Below are 20,220 nucleotides of genomic sequence, written 5' to 3'. Positions count from 1 at the left end.
TTAAAACTTATGCTAATGTCTTCCATTCTTCCATTCTTATCTTTCTTGACATGTTGTTAAAAATATTGTCAAACAATTCAGCTAATTTTTGTTAAATCATTACAGTGATACTATGTTTACAAGGATCATAAAAAACTGGAATGTTAATTTGATTTCTTAGTTTGTCAATAATGACAAATTCTAAGTATTCTGAAATATCTTCAGCCAAAGGCAGACAACAACAAAAAAGACAACAGACAATATACTCTGCTAGTATATTCAACACATCAGAGATAATAGAACCGTGATTACCAACCTATGGCATGCATGCTCGAAGTGGCATGTGGAGCCATGTCACCTGGCACATGCGCCATCATCCATTCCTCTTCTTGGTTTCTGGCACGCATGTACATGTGACGATCAGCTGGCCTTTATCCGTGTGGCAGTGCCAGAAACTGGAAGAACTGGTCTTCCATTTTCTGGTGTGAGCAGGTGTGCCAGACAGCAGATCATCATGAGAGCATGTGCAGCAGTAACCAGAAGAATAGCTCTGGCCACCGCACATGCACATGGCGAAAACCGGAAATTCACTTTCCGGCACACACATGCCTTCTGGGGAGATCCTCTTCCAGGTTGAGGATCAGATAAGCATGCATATGCTCCCTTTCCGGCACTCAGTGCCGAAAAGGTTCGCCAACACTGTCATAGAATATCATTTCCATCAGTAAAAGAACCCCACTTATCTACAATGTTTTAAGAAGAGGAAAATGTCCCTGATGCTTTCTTATTTCTTTTTGCATTGCTGAACTGTGCAATGCTGTCTCATAAACAAAATATAGTGATTTGGGTGTTTTTACTCCATTGATAGAGATATATGTTCCTGTGCAGCATATGATATGACAATACCAATGAAATGTTTTGTACTATGATGCATTAAAACTAGCCATAAATATTAATAATTTGTGGTTCAGCTCATTAATTTCTTTTTCTATCACATTTTCTAGCCCTTCTTCTTTTACTAATTTGTGCAAATGGGAAACATTAATTTGTCAATTTTAGGGAACAACTATATGTTGTAGGAAATACAGGATGAAAAAAAGAGACCTTCACCCTAAACATCCCAATTGTATTAAATAAGTTCTGCAAGAACTTATTAGTTTATCGAAAGAGTTGGATTGACATGGTTCCTATTAAGATAAAGCCAGATAATGCTAGAATAAGTACAATTGTATTCCTATTATTATTATCTTACTTGGGGGACAGTATAATAACAAAAAGACATTCAGTGTGACATTCAAAGACATTCTGGTGTATTGGAACTATGTCTGTAGATAGTTATAAATCTCCATCTTCTTGTTGCTAGGAAAAGGGAACTAAAAATATTTTGATATGATAAGATGTGTACATGGTAAAATGGATTATCAAACTGTTTATATCAAACTTTGATATATACAGAACCATAAAGTCCATCCTTCTGATGCTTTATTGATATTCTGCTTTCAGGTGTATATTATTGTGAAAGACAAATAGTATCAATTATGACTATTTATGCTAGATAGTATGGTTAAAATGTGCTACAGATATTATTAAAATCCCAATGACTTGTGATTTTGAATAATGCATTTCAGAATTTTTTCCAAAATCATATGTTCTACTTCAGTAAGAATATAGATTTACTCTGATTTCCTTATTTTAAAATGTATGAATCATCCATATGAATACTGAATTCTGGGATTCCATGAGTTTATGTACAGTATTTGCTGTTTCATTTTTGGTATTTTATTATTTTTATTGTTTAGTAAATGTTAATGATTATTATTACAATATGAGCAATCATACAAATGTTTTAAAATGAAGAAAATAAAAATATGAAACTTTCTTGTTCCAAATCCCATAGTTTAGTTTTCAATTGGTAACAATCCAAATCTTTATTAACATTTTATTTTACAGCTGAAATGATGAATAACATTTTGAAGCAATTACGGGGATTTTATGGCATAAGTTAGTAACCAGAAAGCATGTGAAGATTGGCTTAGTGAGTTGGATTCACTCTTAGTAAATGAGAACTTAGTAAATGAGTAATGTGCTATCATATCATCATAGGTAATTGCTTCCTTCATATTAAACCACTTCGGTACAAATAAACTGCTGCCAGGACTGAGATGCCTTAGCATAAGGACTTTCTTTAAATTGGCAGCATCCTTAGCTTAGGACACAGAACTTTGGTAGTAGGTCATTTTAGAGGTTAATGAGCCACTTATGAAGTGACTGAAGAAAGAAGCCTGATCCCAGCAACAGTAAGGATCTGTTTAATAGTTGAATTCGTGCATCGTGATGGAAATTCATCACAGAAAATCAGATGAAGCCAAATTGATACCAATCAACATAAAAAAAAACTGGAGAGGCTCCCTTACCTGTTTTGAGTTAACCTGAAAAGACAAGTGTACAGAATTTAGCACTAACAGGTTCTTTTGTACTGATGCAGTGTAATATCTACACAGAGAGACCTTATTTAATTTCAAATAGAATTGACATCATTACATTGATGATTCCCAAAAGTGAATTTTTGTAACAAAGCATCCTAGCTATTAGAAGTTCATACAATACTGCTTTCTTCTGGGTGAGAAGCGTTTCAGACCCTTTTCTCAAGCACTAGCCAGTGATTTTAATGGGTTAGTAGACATGCCCCATTATCAATAATTACACATTATGCCTGATTTTAACTTATTAGGACTGGCCAATGTGGTTGTAGGGATGCTTTTGGATATGTGTCTGATGCATTCTTTGCAACTCACTAATTAAAGCTTTGAGACCTACATTCTCTCAAATGTTTCAAGTCAAGTCATGTCAAGTCAAGTTTTATTGTCATTTCAACAATATACAATACAGTACACAGTGAAACGAAACAACATTTGCCCAGGACCATCAGACAACATAGATTTAGAAAAAAAAAGCAGGACACAGAGCTACATATAGCTCTAACTCTAAGAACTTAAAGAGAGAAAAAATACACAAGCTAAAAAAATACACAAGCTAAATACACAAAAATACACAAGCTAAATACACAAGTATTTATGGTTCCAGTTTCTTTGCATTGAGGAATCTGATGGCTTGTAGGAAGAAACTGTTACACAGTCTGTTTGTGCAGGCCTGAATGCTTCTGTATCTTTTTCCAGAGGGCAGGAGAGTAAAAAGCATGTTTGAGGGGTGTGTGTGGTCAGGCACAATGTTTCTGGCTTTATGAATGCAGCGTGTGGTGTATATGTCCATGACAGAGGGAAGAACAACCCCGATGATCTTGTCTGCCATCCTCACTATTCGCTGTAGGATCTTGAGATCTGAAACGGTGCAATTCCCAAACCAGGTGGTGATGCAGCTGCTTAGGGTGCTCTCAATGGTCCCTCTGTAGAAGGTTGTGAGAATGTTTGGCCTTCCTCAGTTTCCTAAGAAAGTAAAGACGCTGCTGGGCCTTCCTTTTTATGGAACCAGTGTTGAGGGACCAGGTGAGATCCTCCGCCAGGTGAACACCAAGGAATTTGGTGCTCTCTACGATCTCCACGGAGGAGCCATTGATGTTCAGCGGGGAGTGGTCGTGTTGTGTCCTCCTGAAGTCAACAATCATCTCTTTTGTTTTGTCTACATTCAGAGACAGATTGTTGGCTTTACACCAGTTCGTTAACTTCTCCACCTCCTCTATGTATGCTGTCTCATTGTTCTTGCTGATAAGAACCACCACGGTCGTGTCATCAGCGAACTTTATGATGTGATTCGAACTGTGGATTGCTGCACAGTCGTGCGTCAGCAGGGTGAACAGCAGAGGACTGAACACACAGCCCTGAGGGGCTCTAGTGCTCAGTATGATGGTATTAGAAGTGTTGTTCGTGATCCACTGTCTGAGGTCTTCCAGTCAAAAAGTCCAGGATCCAGTTACTATTAGGCCCAACAGGGTCAGCTTCCTCATTAGGTGTTGAGGAATGATAGTGTTGAATGCTGAACTAAAGTCTATGAACAGCATTTGTACGTATGAGTCTTTGTTTTCTAGGTGAGTGAGGGCTAGATGGAGTGGAGATGCTGTCGTCGGTGGAGCAATTTGAGCGGTATGCAAACTGCAGTGGAACCAATGTTACGGGCAACAGGCTCTTTATGTCATGACGAGCCTCTCGAAGCACTTCATGATGATGGGAGTAAGTGCAACGGGACGGTAGTCATTGAGGCAGGACACTGATGGTTTCTTCGGCACAGGGACGATGGTCGTTGTCTTGATGCACTTTGGAACAACAGTGGTGCTCAGAGAGATGTTGAAGATGTTAGTGAAAACATTTATCAGTTGGTCTGCACATCCTCTGAGCACTCTGCCAGAAATATTGTCTGGTCCTGCAGCTTTGCATGGGTTGACCCTGCTTTGAGCTTTCCTCACATTAGTAGTGGAGAGACAAAGTATCTGGTCGTTGGAGGAGGTGTGGTCTTCCTTGCTGTCATGTTGTCTGTGCTTTGAAACAGGCGTAGAAGCTGTTTAACACATATGGAAGTGAGCCATCACTCTCACAGGCAGGTGGTGATGTTCTGTAGTTAGTAATGGCTTGGATCCCCTGCCACATATGCCATGTGTCGCCACTATTTGTGAAGTGTTGATGGATGCTCTGGGCATGTGCACGCTTAGCTTCTCTGATGGCCCGGAACAGATTGGCTCTCGCTGTTCTTAGGGCTGTTTTATCACCTGCCCTCATTGCAGAATCACCTGCCCTCATTGCCCTCAGGTTTTTAGTAGAGCACGCACCTGTCCAGTTATCCACGGCTTCTGGTTGTGGTGTGAGATAATTTTCTTGGAGACTGTGACATCATCAATGCACTTGCTGATGTAGCTGGTCACTGACGATGTGTACTCCTCCAAGTCAATTGAGCCACCATTGATTGCAGACTCCCTGAACATGTCCCAGTCAGTGCATTCAAAGCAGTCCTGAAGAAATAGCTCCTGCTGGCCAGGTCCTCACCTGCTTCCAAACTGGTCTTGAATGCCTGATGAGTGGTCTGTATGCTGGAATTAGCATAACAGAGATGTCGTCTGAGTAGCCAAGGTAGGGGCGGGGCTTCGCCCAGTATGCACCTGGGATATTTGTATAAATAACATCCAGCGTGTTTTCCTCTCTGGTTGCAAAGTCCACATTCTGATGAAATTTAGGGAGCACAGTCCTGAGATTTGCATGATTGAAATCTCCAGCAACAATAAACAATCCATCAGGGTGTGTATTCTGCAGTTGTTGATGGTCCGGTGAAGTATACAGAGCGCTTCCTTAGCATTAGCGCTAGGTGGGATATACATGCCGAGTATAATAGCAGTGGTGAATTCCCTGGGTAAATAAAAAGTCTACATCTCACAACCATAAACTCCACAAGCAGTGAGCAGTAAGTGGAACTGAGGACAGAGTTTTTACACCATTCTGTGTTGATGTATACACAGAGTCCGCCACCATGAGTCTTACCTCACAGTGCGGCATTTCTGTCAGCACAAAACGCAGTTAACCTGTCCAGCTGAATAGCAGCATCTGGAACTCTATCACTCAGCCATGTCTCCATGAAAACAAAGATGCAGCAGTGTCTGTACTCACGCCATGTAGCTTGCTGGAGTCTGATGTAATCTAATTTATTGCCAGGGAGCAGACATTTGCTAGCAGGATGGATGGTAGAGCAGGCCGGCTAGGGTTTGCCTTTAGCCTAGCGTTAACCCCTGCTTGCTTTCCGCGCTTCCGCTTCCTCTCACACTGTTTCCGATGCCGGGATCTGAAGGCCTGGACCTCAGAGCAAGCCAAGGTTACATAGCTTCTTCCGCAAATCATTATTAATGATGTTGGAGTTGTTCCTGTATTTCCATAGTGTCTGCCAAAGGTACACATAAACGCCAGTTGCTCTGACATCCATATGTTTCGTGGGACAGGATACAACGTAAAAATAGCACCACTTTTGGATCCGGAGTGGCTGCTGCAAGCTACTGCCACACAGCCAAGGCTAGATGCTTCCAAGAGCTTTTATATGTTACGTATGTGAGTGTGTGTGTACTTCCAATGAGAACAGTTTCACTGAGATTGCCATCAAAGCACAACCAATTGTAGAAAGATCTGCACAGCCCTTCAACTTACTTCCATATACCCACCTTTGGGATTCTATATTTGCATGGAGAGCATAGTGTTCCTAGGATCAAAAAAGTGTCCAGTAATTGTGTTCACTTTAAAGCTTTTCCCTGTGTTTTTTTTTTTAATAATTGAAAACAACTCTTAAAATGCCTGCTTTATGTTTGAATGTCCTGACATTTTGGAGTCTGAACCAAGTACGATTGACTTAATATTATGTCCTTAAACTAGCAGCACACTGATTATGTTGAAGAAAGGGATGGGTTCTGGAGGCTATCCTTGAAAGTTTGATCCTCATTGGTGTTTTATATCTTTATTTTATTAAGCTACAAAGAGATATTGTAATCAGAAACAAAGAACAGTATTATCTGTTACAATAGGGAAGAGCTATATTCATGTTTCAGTAGCTCTATCTAGCAGGGCAATCTGGAAGATGAAATTATTGTAACATAGAAAATGTCATTCTAAATGTCCACAAAGCTTTGCCCGTATATGCTTTACTACAGTCTCACAGTGGGTCATTAAGCAATACCTTTAGAACACATTTCATGTTTAAAGATTACAGTTCTGGGGAAAGAAAATATTCATCTCTGTTAGATTTTCTGAATTTTTGTGTATCACTGCGACAAAATATTATCAGAGGTTTATGTACAGTAGCTCCTCTTATGTAGAAATATAAAGGAATTTGAGTGCTTGTTTCTTTTCTTTCTTAACCAATGCCAGTATGTGAAGTGCTGCTTACATACAATAACTGGTACCATAATCTTTAGCTGCCATAATTGTAACCAAATACTTGTATGGCAATTGGAGAGATCAGTCTTATATATCATTGTATTGATTTTAAGCCATTTCTTTATGAAAATCAAAGGAAGATACATGTACAATTTTTCTGTAGCTTTCAAACTGATTTTTTCCCACCATGTCAAATGCTATTTGCTGAAGTTCTAAACCATCATATTAAAAGAGAATGTAGTGCACAATCACAATATTGGAAACCAACTGTAGTTCATAAAATAGAAGCTTATTCCAGAAAGCAATGAGTTTTCTTGTTCATTCAAGGAGTCTTCTCAAACATAGTGGTAAAAACGTACTGAGAGTATACTTATAAACCTTTTATTTTGAACTTGCTACTATTTTGCAGCAGACAATTTCTGTTGAAACTCTTTGGTGAATTCTATAGAAAGTAGTCTAACCAGGGAGAGAATGACTTCTAGAGTCTGCATTTTAGGAATTGTGCAACCACAGCTGACCGGAGTCCTTCGGGAGTGGGCGGCATACAAGACCAATCAACATCAAACATCAACATCAACTTGAGATAATACACTTACTGGAGATCATTAAATTGTTAATATATTTATATGTGTCTTATAAAATTCTACATTCCCTTTTTGGTATATCTCCTTGATTAAATAATTAAAAATTTCTGGAGATGAATTAGTTGAAAGAAATGACTAAAACGTATTAAAAACTGATGAATGAAGAAAGCAGATTCAAATAGTTTTCTCAATAATTTGGACAATACTTTTAATTTGTATTACAACAAATCCTGGTCTATTAGTCTTTAATCAATTTGTTTTGAATGTACTTGAAGTGCATTTATTGAACATATGGCATCACGAATGCAATGAAGAGGAAAAGACAACATGATAACAGATCTAAGTGTCAGCATCCAAATATCAGAATTAAATCAGAGTCCAAGGCAAAACTATCCTTAAAGTTCCAATTTAATAAGACAGACATGTTGGCACATCTGTGGAAATCCCAATTCTGAAAACTTCCTGGGATTCCACCCAGTTGAAAGTTCATGATCTTATCTCCACACCCATTATTCCATCACATAGTCCAATCTTCTTCAGCCAAGCTGGCATTTCCACCCATTTAGTTCCAGTCAGATGCAGAGGTGCTTCTAGAAAAGAATGACAACAACACATTCCACAATTCTACTCCTTTCTATTCCCCCTCCCAATTACTACACCAATGAAACAGCACAGGAAAATAACAGAAAGTGTGTCAGGCCAAAGATCCCAAAAGGAACATAACTACAGGCCTGACAGGCGGCCTCTCCTCAGAAGAAAAATGTTTTCTGAAAAGAGAATAACATAAAAGTTAACATAACACAATTACCCCCCCCCCCAGGGGAACCCTTTGGCTTATCGGGAAACTTCCATGCCACTGGTAATTTGGAAAGGAGTTAATTCAGTGCTGCTGTGAACCACATTGTTGTACGCCACTTCGTGGAAGGGTAGCAAGTCCGACCAGTTGTCTTGCTGATAGTCCACATAACACTGGATATATTGTTCCACCACCGCATTGGCCCTATCTGCTGCGCAGTTCATGCTGGGATGAACCTCTGAGTTCAGTTCTTGGGTGGACCCAATGGATCTCAGGATCTTTCTCCAGAACTTGGTTGTGAACTGGACCCCATGGTCTGAAATGATCCTCTTGGCTACTCCATGCAGGTGATAAATGTGTTTCACGAACATTTTCGCTAATTTCTTTGCGGATGGCAATCCTGAGCAAGCAATGAAATATGCCTGCTTGGAAACCAAATCAATAACTGTCCAGATTATTTTATTCCCACTGCTATCTGGGAGTTTGATGATGAAGCCCATTGTGACATCTTCTCATGGTCGGTTAGGGCTGGCCACTTGTTGTAGCAGTCCAGGGAACTTCTCCGGCAGTGGTTTCATTGTTGTGCAGGTAGCACAGCTTTTTACATAATCTTCCCACCTCCGATTTCATCCTTGGCCACCAAAATTGATGCCTGGTGAAGTGGAGTGTTTTTAGGAATCCAAAGTGGCCTCCTAGTTCCGCCTCATGGCTTTACTGTAGAACTTCCAGCCTCAACCCTTTGGAGACGTACAGTTTGGACACCTTCCAGGCTAATCCATTTTCCATCATTAGGATATCCTGGTTATTGTTGAGCCACTGGTCTGTTGAGAGCACCAATTTCATAGCTGTCATCAGCTTATCCTGGCTTCAGTTAGTGACTTGGGCTGCCTTTTGGTGAGAGGAAGAAATGATCGGGTGAACAACTTCTCCCTTCTTACTGTCGTCCTGTGGTTTTCTCGATAAAACATCCCCAAACAAGTTTTTTGGTACTTGTTGGACCCCTGGGGTTTTTGTCTCTGCTGCAGGTGCTACAGGTTCTGGGCTCTTGGATTCAATCATCCCTGGCTTTTCCTCCACCGGTGGTAGCAGCCCAAACGCAATCATCAATTTCCTACCACTGTCTTCCCACTTTATCATAGGCTTCCACTTGTCAAGCCATGCAAGCCCCAAAATAATTGATTCTGGCATCTCTGGAGCCACAATGAATCTGAGAAGCTCATAGTGGCAGCCCACTTGTAATTTCACCAGTTCAGTTATTAGCGTGGCTGGGGCCCCTCTAATTAGCATTCCATCTACCTGCTCAACCCGAATGGAACAGGCTAGAGGTCTTGTCCGTGTGCCCAGTTGCTTTACAATCAACATGCTGATTAAGCATCGAGTGCAACCGATGTCCACAACTGCTTCAACTTCCCCTTCCACCCCCATCTCAGGTACTTGGAGGTTGGCTTGGAAGGCGAAGGGGCAAATGGGTGCACTCACCATTGGGTCATCTTCGGCATTTTCCTCCTCCGAGGCCTCCCCATTGGTAGGACTCTTCGTCACCTTAGGTTAGGGTAGGGATCCTCTTCCAGAGGTTGTTTGCCCTTTTCCTCCTCCGAGGCCTCCCCTTTGGTAAGACTTTCATCACCTTAGGTTGGGGATCCTCTTCCAGAGGTTGTTGGCCCAGATGATTCTTCTGTGGTGGCATGTGGGGCCTTCTCTTTACGGCTGTGGCAGTTGGTGCGCATGTTTGTGGCATTGGGGCTGGAGCAAAGCATTCTGACACTCTGTGACAGCAATGGTGGCATTTTATTGGCCCGCACGAGGAAAGGAACCTAGTTACATCTCTAAACTTAGGAACCGCCTCATCACATTGTTCTGCTATCCATCCTGTAGTTTCCCCCTCATTCATCCCTTCTTCCATTGACGAGAACTCTTCTCTGGAGGAAGGTGGGGTAAGAACCTGTTGGGGCATTGCAGGGAGACTGGAATCGATGGGGAGGTCAATCCCTCAGATGGCCACTGCCCAGTTATCTGCCATAGTGCCATCTGCTGAGGGAGGAAAGGTGCCCACTGGCCTCCCTTCCATCCATGACCTGGGATTGAGACCCATCCCAGGGGTTTAATTAATTTAATTTAATTATCAAAATTTATATGCCGCCCAATCCCAAAGGACTCCAGGCAGCTTACAAAAAGAAGAAAAAAGAGAAAAAACACAAAAAAAGAAAAAAGACAGTTTAAAATCAGAAAACTACATGCATTCATTCTAATCGGTGCTGGACCTCAACAATGAGGTCAACAGCCCCAGGCCTGCTGGAACAGCCAGGTTTTTACGGCTTTCCTGAAGGCCATGAGAGTGGGTATGGTCTGGATCTCTGGGGGTAGTTGATTCCAAAAAGTCAGAGCAGCCACAGAAAAGGCTCTCCTCTGGGGGCCCGCCAGCCGACACTGTCTGACTGACGGCATCCGAAGGAGGCCCAATCTGTGGGATCTTACTGGCCGCTGGGAGGTATGTGGCAGTAGGTGGTCTCGAAGGTACGCTGGCCCTAAGCCATGTAGGGCTTTAAAGGTAATAATCAACAGCTTGAATTGCATCCGGAGACCAATTGGTAGCCAGTGCAGCTCATGGAGGATAGGTATAACGTGGGTGTACCTCGGTGCACCCAATATCGCTCGTGCGGCCGCATTCTGGACTAGCTGCAGTCTCCGAACGCTTTTCAAGGGTAGCCCCATGTAGAGCACGTTGCAATAATCCAGCCTTGAGGTGACAATGGCATGAGTAACCATTTGAAGTGCCTCCTGATCCAAATAGGGCCGCAATTGGTGCACCAGGTGAATCTGGGCAAAGGCCCCCCTGGTCACAGCCGACAGATGATGTTCCAGTGTCAGCTGCAAATCCAGGAGGACCCCCAAATTGCGGACCCTCTCTGAGGGGTGTACATTTTCACCTCCCCAGGGTTAAGGATGGACTGTCTAGGCTGTCCTTCGGGGGCAACATCCAAAGCCACTCAGTCTTATCGGGATTGAGCGCAAGTTTGTTCACCCCCATCCAGATCCTAACAGCTTCCAGGCATCGGCACATCACATCCGCCACTACACTGAGCTGGCACAGGGCAGAAAGATACAGCTGAGTATCATCTGCATATTGGTGGTACTTTACCCCGTGCTGTCGCATGATCTCACCCAGCAGCTTCATGTAGATGTTAGATAGGAGGGGGGACAAGACCGAACCCTGTGGCACTTCTTCAGCCATGCTGGCATTTCCACCCATCTAGTTCCGGTCAGATGCAGAGGTGCGGAGACAAAAGATGACCTTGGGCTTCTAGAAAAGAATGACAACAACACATTCCACAATTCTACTCCTTTCTATTCCCCCTCCCAATTAGTACACTAATGAAACAGCACAGGAAAATAACAAAAAGTGTGGCAGACCAAATATCCCAAAAGGAACATAACTATAGGCCTGACACTAGGATTGGTAAGTGAAGGATAAAGTCTCATAAGTAAGAAGATTCTTTCATTTAGTTCAGTGCTTGTAACTGTCAGGAGAGCTGCTGCTCATTGCGACTGAATACATATTAGGCTATAGTACAAGACTAAATGGTCAAAGAAGTTACTATTGAACCTTAACCTTTTATTTCAAGTTGCATGAAAGTGGTTGTAGCTTTGAAATGATAGTGTTAGGAAACTGAACATCAAGCTTTTGTTCCAGTAAATAAAGAAAATGTTAGGAAAACATTTAGTTGTGAAGGTCATCAAAAACATCACCTTGAATAATGATGACTCAGTCTGGAATGCTTTACCTCTAGTATGACTGTAATTTGTTTCAAGACAAAATAGATTCTTAATTTGATGACATTTCTAATCTGCCTTTTTATAGAATAAATGCACGGTAGAGAAAACTTACCTAAATCTCAGCAAAGGCCATATTAATTTCAGATTTCATTTAACAAGAAATCAAAACATTGAATTTGAGAGGAAAAAGCAAGAGCATTACAGTTGAAAAGGCAGCAAGATGATATTGTTTGATAGAACTTGGAATTTGCCCTCTCTGCTAGATCTGGTGAAATGAGAAAAAAAAAAGGGAGAAAATCTGTCCCAACAATAGCCTGACAGTTTTTCTGTCTATGTACATGAGAAACTGTAAATACAACTTAAAATAGTTTATGATATTCAACTCTCATCTAAAACTGGGTCGATCTCTGACCTCCGACCAACACCAACTGTGACCTGCCAGAGAGGTAGGAGGAGAACCACCGGAGAACGGTGCCTCCCACCCCCACCTCCTGCAACCGTCACAGAAGGATACCATGGTCGATGATATTGAAGGCCGCTGAGAGGTCAAGAAGCACAAGGATAGAGGAGCAGCCCCTATCCCTGGCTCGCCAGAGATCATCGATCAGCACGACCAAAGCAATTTCCGTGCTGTAACCAGGCCTGAAATCGGACTGAAAGGAGTCCAGATAATCGGTTTCATCCAAGGACCGTCGGAGTTGAAAGGCCACCACTTTCTCAACAACCTTCCCAACGAAGGGGAGGTTGGAGACTGGATGATAGTTACTCAAGATGGCTGGGTCCAGAGACGGCTTCTTCAGGAGGGGCATCCTTTAGAAGGAGCGGGAAAGACCCCTCCCAGAGAGAGGTGTTAACTATTGTCTGGATCCAGCCACGTGTCACCTCCCTGCTGTTCGTGACCAGCCAGGAGGGGCACGGGTCCAGTATACAAGTGGAGGCACTCACCACTCACCACTCACATGGCCTTGTCCACTTCCTCAGGCACGACAAGTTGAAACTCAGTCCATAAACTCCGCTCAAGACCTTCCCCTGGTACCTCGGCTGGCACTGAGCAATTGGAGTCCAGGCCTGTCCGAATCCGAGTGACTTTATCCGCTAGAAATTGAACAAATTCCTCAGCTCTACCCTGCAAAAGGATCATCCGCATCCCTCCCTTTCAAGAGGGAATGGGTTACTCTAAACAAGGTGGCTGGGCACAATTCAGTGGATGCAATAAGCGTGGCAAAATGCGCACATTTTGCCGCCCGTATTGCCACGAGATAGGCTCTGACATACGCTCTCATCAGTGCTCGGTCTGACTCAGAGTTACTGGCCCTCCAGTGGTGCTCTAGACGTCTCTTCTGGCGCTTCATCTCCCGGAGTTCCTCGGTAAACCAAGGGGCCCTCCTGGATCTGCTACCTTGGAGAGGTTGTAAAGGCGCAATCCAGTTAAGAGCCCCCGCCGCCACTTTATTCCAGGCAGCGACCAAGGTCTCCACCAGACTGCGGGCGAGAGCGTCAGGTATTTCTCCAAGCGCCATCTGAAATCCCATAGGGTCCATCAGGTGCCTGGGGTGGAACCACCTAATCGGTTCCTCCTCCCTACAGGGGGGGATTGGTTTCCAAAAGTCAAGCCTCAGTAGGAAGTGATCAGACCATGACAAGGGCAAGATCTTAATACCCTTCAAATCTAGATCACGTCTCCACTGCTCCGAGAGGAATACGAGGTCAAGCGTGTGACCCGCTAAGTGAGTCGGACCCCGAATTACTTGGGTCAAGTCCATGGCTGTCATGGAAGCCATGAACTCCTGCGCCCCATCAGAATGCTCACCGAGCGAAGGCAGGTTGAAATCCCCCAGTACCATAAGCCTGGGGAACTTGATCGCCAGCTTGGCTACTGACTCGAGGAGCGAGGGGAGGGCTGTTGCAACGCTGTTGGGAGGAAGGTACATTAACAACAAGCCCACCTGACCCCGAAGGTCCAACTTCACAATATATGAATCAGAGTATAGACATGTCAGAAACAGTAATGGTTTGCAAGATTAAAAATGTATGGGGATACATTCTTATTTCCTAATTTCCTTGTTGCACTATATCTTACTCAATTGCATAATATTACTTCCTCCAAAAAAGAATAAAGTGATGGGTATGTAAACATAATGGGTATGTAAACAAAATTGAGGGCATAGGTAAAATTGAGAACTAGTTTGGTTTAGTGGTTAAGGACACTAGTTTAGAATCTGGGAGAGTGTGTGTTCTAGTCCTGCGCTATGCATGTAAACCATCTGTTTAACTTTGGTCCAGTCATTCCCTTTCAACTTTTAGTGAAAGCAGGAGCAAAACATTTCCAAAAATGTTGCCAGGAAAATAGCAGAGAATTGTCAAGACAAGGATTAAGACTAATTCAAAGAAGTAAACACAGAGACATGCGCAAACACCAGGGGTGGTTCCTGCCAGTTCTAACCTCTTCTATAGAAAAGGTTCCACAAGTCTACAGTGCTGTTTAGAACCGGTTCCAGCTCCCTCCCACCACCCATCCGCACATCATCAAGATGAAGAGCGAGAGGATGAATTCTGGGAGTTGAAGTCCACAAGTCTTAAAGCTGTCAAGTTTGAACACCCCTGGGGTTTTTTTTTCCTAAAGGGTTAGGGGTGCAATGGTCTGTAACTTGACAGCTTTAAGACTTGCATGCTTTAAATGCCAGAGTTTCTGAGCCAAAATTTTGGTTGCTAAGCAAGAGCGTTATTAAGTGAGTTTCATCACATTTTACAAGTTGGCCATGCCCATCCAGTCATATGGCTGGCAAGCCACTCCCACAAAGCTGGCCACACCTACAGAAGAGGTTCTAAAAAAATTGAAACCTACCAGTGGCAAACACACACGGTGAAGTTAAAAATAAAAGAGAACAAATATAATAACTCATAAGGGATAAACTGTTATTGATGAGTCTAAAGCATTAAAACAAAAATGTTTTTAATTTTTTAAATTTTAAGGTCATACTGTTGAGAAAAGATTTAATTTTTAGTTTTCTTATAAAAATACTAAAAGAAGTAACTTGCTAACAATGTATTCCTTATATACCTGCCAAAATCATAAGCAAAAGCAATTTGTTATTTAACAGAAAAAAAAATCTAGTTATAGTGAAGTTGAGAGAATAGGCAGAGGAGCAATTAAAGTAAAACTCTGAGTCCTAGCAGTGAAACATATGAAAGTGGAGCTAATTAATAAGCAAACAGTGTCAATGGTACAATTATGTAATTTTAGATTTTGAACATAATGGCCTTATGTGTATTATTTACCTTGAAAAGTGATGAGCTACGTGCAGTCTGTTTGGGAGCTCCTGTTCATCTCTAGCTGAAAAAAGCCCTGCATGGTAACGCCAAAGAGTGTCATTCATCAGTGAAGTGTCCTAGATAGATCAAACATCTGGCCAGAAGAGGTAATTCTAAGCAAAGTAGCGCATTTCATTACAGACATAAATAAAATATCATCTTAAACAGTTCAGCATTGCTTCTCTGAATTTGCTGATAACTTACCAAAGCAATATCGGCCATTGTGTTACAGTGTAGATCCATTTTTTCTTAACACAATTGACACATTTTTTTTCATCCCATGAAATGGGATCTAACATTTTCTTCAATATACAAAACATCAGTTCTTTTTTGTTTTCTTCTTCCTGTGATAATTAACTAATACATCCTTGTATTTTTTTCTATCCTTTTTTTCAGCTTGCCCATAAAAAGTCACCAAGAATCATGATTGAAAGAGTCTGTGAATGGCTGCCAGCTTTCCTGTTGGTCCTCCTTTACCTAATCTTCAAGTGGTATGTTACAGTTCATTATGGTAGTAGATTTCCTGCGAAGAATAGTTTGGAGTGAGTGTGTAGTGTTTATGTAGTGTGTCATGTCCCTGAAGCTGAAAGCATTAGTTTATGACTACTAGATTAATTTAATTGCCTTGATTTTTGCAAAGTGAAATCTCTTGATAACAACTAAATCAAGAGCAGGAAGATACAGCAATTTCAGTAAAACACGAATCAGTTTCATGATACAAATACAGAAGGAAATCAAAAATTGACCTTGGGATCAAGGAAAAAGATTGGTGAATGTAGAAAATTACAAAGTAATTGTTTTCAAAACAATTCGTATTAAGAATAGCTTACTTAAAGCGTTCACCATAAACACAAATAGTTACTTCATGGTTCATAAATTTAATGTAAAGAATGTGATGGGTTGTTTGGGGGTAGTGGTGGGCACAATGAACATGGATGACCTCAATTCTGGGTGATTTCATTAAAACTATGAAAGCAGCATAGACTCTGCTCATTTGGGATGTGCTATAATGTCACAATACATGGATAATGTATGGACTTACTTTGTGACATGCATGACATTGCTTTCATCAGACTTCAGTGCTTTCCTGCAGATTCTCCTGCAAATTATCACATTCCATTGTATTAAGACATTTTCTAGAGCTATTACCAGTATTCTTTTTCCTCTTCTTCTTTTCTCTGTTAAACATGTCTCAGAAACCGCCTGGATAAGTCCCTGCAATTTTCTTAGGAAGGTTTTCCAGAAGTGGCTTGCCAATGCCTCCTTCCTAGGGCTGAGAGAAAATAACCAGCACAGTTGGCTTTATGCCTAAAGAAGGACTAGAATCAGGGTCTCCTGGTTTCTATGACAGTGTCTTAACCACAACACCTAATTGGTAACTAACCAAGATTTAATCATGGATCCTTATACATTTGCAAAGTTGTAATCATTCTCATGTGGATTTTTAACTGTTCTGCAAAACAATGTAGACCGGTGTAGAATAAAACAGACAGAGGAGAAGGACAATTAAGAGAAGTGTAAAGTTGATGACCAAAAAAAGGATTGAATCAGAAGAGGCAAGAAAGATTGGTAAGGAAGGTATTATTTTAAATAGAGGAAATAAATAGAATGAAATCTGCCACAAAAGTATTCAGTGCTTTGAAATAAGAACCAAAAGAAAAGAAAAGAAACAATCATCTTGGAGAAGAATCAGAATAATTACACTGGAGGAAAGTAATTTATGAGATACTGTAAAATGAAAAGGCAGCACAATCTGACCAAGACGTTTTTGAAAGTTGAAAGGATGCTGATTCACATCTTTCTACCATATTGTCTGTTTTGTTTTGTTTGTTTGTATTTTATGTTTCTTAAAATACTGTATGAGCAATTTCGCTTTGATCAGAGTGCTGATCAAAATTATATTTTGGTTTTATTTGGATTTTATTATTTTGTGAAGGTTTAGAGTTGGATTTCTAATATAAATTGATTTGTTTTCCATGTTTCAATGTGTTTTGTTTAAATTTAGATTGCACATAATCTTGACTTTATGTAGAATTTAAGGGAAGCTTCATTTTACTTTGGAAGAACTGTGGGCATAAATTTACTAAATATACAGTATAAAATACCCTGTGCTCTTTTATAAACGGTTTTTGTAAAATGTCAGTACCTGTGTTAATTCCAGTCCTATGAAAGTGATATCTGAAAATAGCTTTGTATAGTCTTCCTTTACTAGCAATCCACTGCATAGTGGTCAGTAGTTTGAATTGTGTATAGCTGTATTTCACATTTATCACTTTATCTAATGTTTGATCTCTAATGTTGAACATGTTTATATTTGTGTCTTGAACGACATTTTATTTGTTTCCGGCATGAACATGTGCAGTTGATAGATGCTGATGTTACTCTGATTCAAAGGGTCATTATCTTCTTAAAAATGTTGTTTGACATTTTGACATGTGCCCTTATGTAGCTTGACAACATATTTTTCAAATAACATAAATAGATAATCTAGTCTTATATGTGCCTTAAATGTGACTTGCTCACTTGCTCATAATGCTCATGTTTCTATTTTGTCAGTAGAAATCATGCTCAGCAGCTTGCACACATTTTTAATAATGGCAAGGGCTCTACATTCATAATGAATGTGTGTACTAATCTTAAACAGATAAACGAGCATTAGAGATCTGTGTATAATTCAATGTCTAGGTTTTCTTTCTTGAAAAATTGAAAACAAAGGTTAATAGACTAATTATTTCAATTATTCTGAGTTCTTCATAAGGGCACAGAAATTTCTTCTATATCATCAAGAAATAAGTAAGACTAATCATCCATATGTTCTTACTCCTAAATCAATTATCAAATATTTGTTCTTGAAAACCAAGACAGAGTGAAGTTTATCTCTAGCTAAATATAGAGTTTACTGTTTGTAGTCGTATCTTTTGAGTGTTAATGCACAAAGCTTTATCAGAATAAATGAAACAGAACCATATTCCCCAATTTTCAGGGTAAATGGAACTAAGGAACAGAAAGCAAAGAAATATTTTAGCAACTCTAATTGTCATGACTTATTGTGGACTCTCCCATCTGTACTTGTGGAAGGGTTTTAACCCATATACTGTGCAAATTTCCTGTACGTAAAGCCAGCTACATCTTCGTGCCGTTTAGTGAATCCTGTACCTGCCTCCATCTAACTCCCTGCCACTATATGTTAGATTGTCTCTGAGGTGTCTCTGCAAGCATTGTCTGCACCTTGGGTCTTGTTCAGACTTCTAGACCTCTGCTTCTATGCATATTGTTGCCTTTTCTTGTGCTGGAATGATCAGTGCCTCAGTGCTGTGTTTAGTTCTTCTAAGCATTGGCAGGATTTCCTGAAATCAACGCACTCTGTGCTCAGATTGGTGTTCTTAGACCTTGAGTGTTGGGTGACTGGTCTATTTAAGAGCATCTTGTGTTTTGAACCTCTGGTGTTGTTCCCTTTGCATTTCTGAGTTTGGTTCATGTGCTGGTCCACATGTTCTTATATGCTGATAGGACTCTCCATGTGTTGTGGAAGTAGGTGATTACCAGAAGTTGGATGCTACTGTTGATGTCAGCCTCTGCTTTGCTGCTGCTTCGGCTGCCATTGAAACGGGGAGGGGGGGCATGGTATTTGGGAGGGGACTACTACTTGTGCTGGAGGAAGATTCTGGAGTTTCTACTGCCTGTCTTACTGCGCATGCGGAGGAGGTTTCCCGCCAAGGCCAACGGCACCGACATTCCATCTGGGTGATGCCTTTTGAAGTTATCTCACACCTGACACTTGGGAGAATTATGATTGGACTGTGACTGGGATGCCAAGGGGTGGGGAATGGGTTATTCTATATATCATTTGCTTTCGCGCCTAAATAATCAGTCTTCGCTTTGCTATGCTTCTGTTCATTTATAATTAGTAAAAGTACACTTGATTTCTATCAATGGAGTCTTGTGGTTTTCTTTCCTGATTATCCAAATGAAGGAGTGCTGAGAATAAGCGAAGACTCACTCACACCCCACCAGGAGTTTTCAACCTACCATGGGGGGTGTACTCACAAGAAGGAACGAAGAAAATGTCATTGCGAGCGAGTGATGAAGAGGAGACTGAAAGGGAAACTGCAGACCCATCTTTACCTGAAAGTCTGGCTGGCCTAAGAGTAGAAGAGCCTGCGGTTCAACCCTGATGGACTTTGGGAGTTGGGCAAAAAGAGGATTCTGAAGAATTGGATGCAGGAGTTACCAGAAGGAGACTAAAAAAAACAACAGCGGACTGGGAGGAAGCTATGACCGAGCGGAAGACTCGAGGGAGAGCGATGGAAAGGGAGCAAATGGAAGAATTTGAACAAAGGTACTCCATGCATAAAATTAGAGAGGGTGAAGAGGCCGAGGGAGGTTGGGAGCAAGCAAACCCAGAATCAGCCTCTCCCCCCAACCCAGGGCTGCTGCCAGAGTAGGGGGGCCCTCCAGAACAGGCAGAATGACAAAAGTCCCTCCCTTAACAGTAAAATATAACGGTGATCCCAAGAGGTTGGGCCTTTTCGTCATTCAAATTTGGAATTATATGGAAATTTATGGTCCAGACTTAGAAACCAATGAGATGAAAGTGAGAATGGTTTTACTTTCTTTGGAAGAAAAGGCGGCCGATTGGATGGTGAGCTTACACCAATGTAATTCCCCTCTCCTGAGGAATTTTGATGACTTTATGGCTGCACTGAAGAGGAAGTTTGATGACCCGCTGATTGAGAAACGTGGGAAGGTGAATTTTATGGCCCTAAAGCAGGGAAATAGACCAGTGGCTGAATATGTTCAGGAGTTTCAACAGCTTTCATCGTATATGAGGGGGTGGTCTGAAGAGGCCCTCCTGGATCAGTTTGCATTGGGATTAAAGGAGGACATTTACCAGCAATGCGTTAACAGATACCTTCCC

The 20,220-nt window shown here is 41.4% G+C and overlaps 1 protein-coding gene across 2 annotated transcripts in view; it reads left to right on the top strand.

The window, feature by feature from the left end:
* The window catches only part of SNTG1 (syntrophin gamma 1), a 299,119-nt gene that overhangs the window by 102,952 nt on the left and 175,947 nt on the right, over positions 1-20,220 (top strand). For both annotated transcript variants that reach the window (XM_087707075.1, XM_087707074.1), the window contains exon 2: positions 15,699-15,793. The gene's annotated coding sequence lies outside the window, so the exon portion shown is untranslated. The remainder of the gene's footprint in view (positions 1-15,698; positions 15,794-20,220) is intronic.

Source organism: Thamnophis sirtalis, unplaced genomic scaffold (genome assembly GCF_051295495.1).
Source record: "Thamnophis sirtalis isolate CommonGarterSnake01/CBP01778 unplaced genomic scaffold, rThaSir2_p1.2 scaffold_2, whole genome shotgun sequence".
Lineage (NCBI taxonomy): Eukaryota > Metazoa > Chordata > Lepidosauria > Squamata > Natricidae > Thamnophis > Thamnophis sirtalis.
This window is presented reverse-complemented; position numbering and strand designations above follow the sequence as displayed.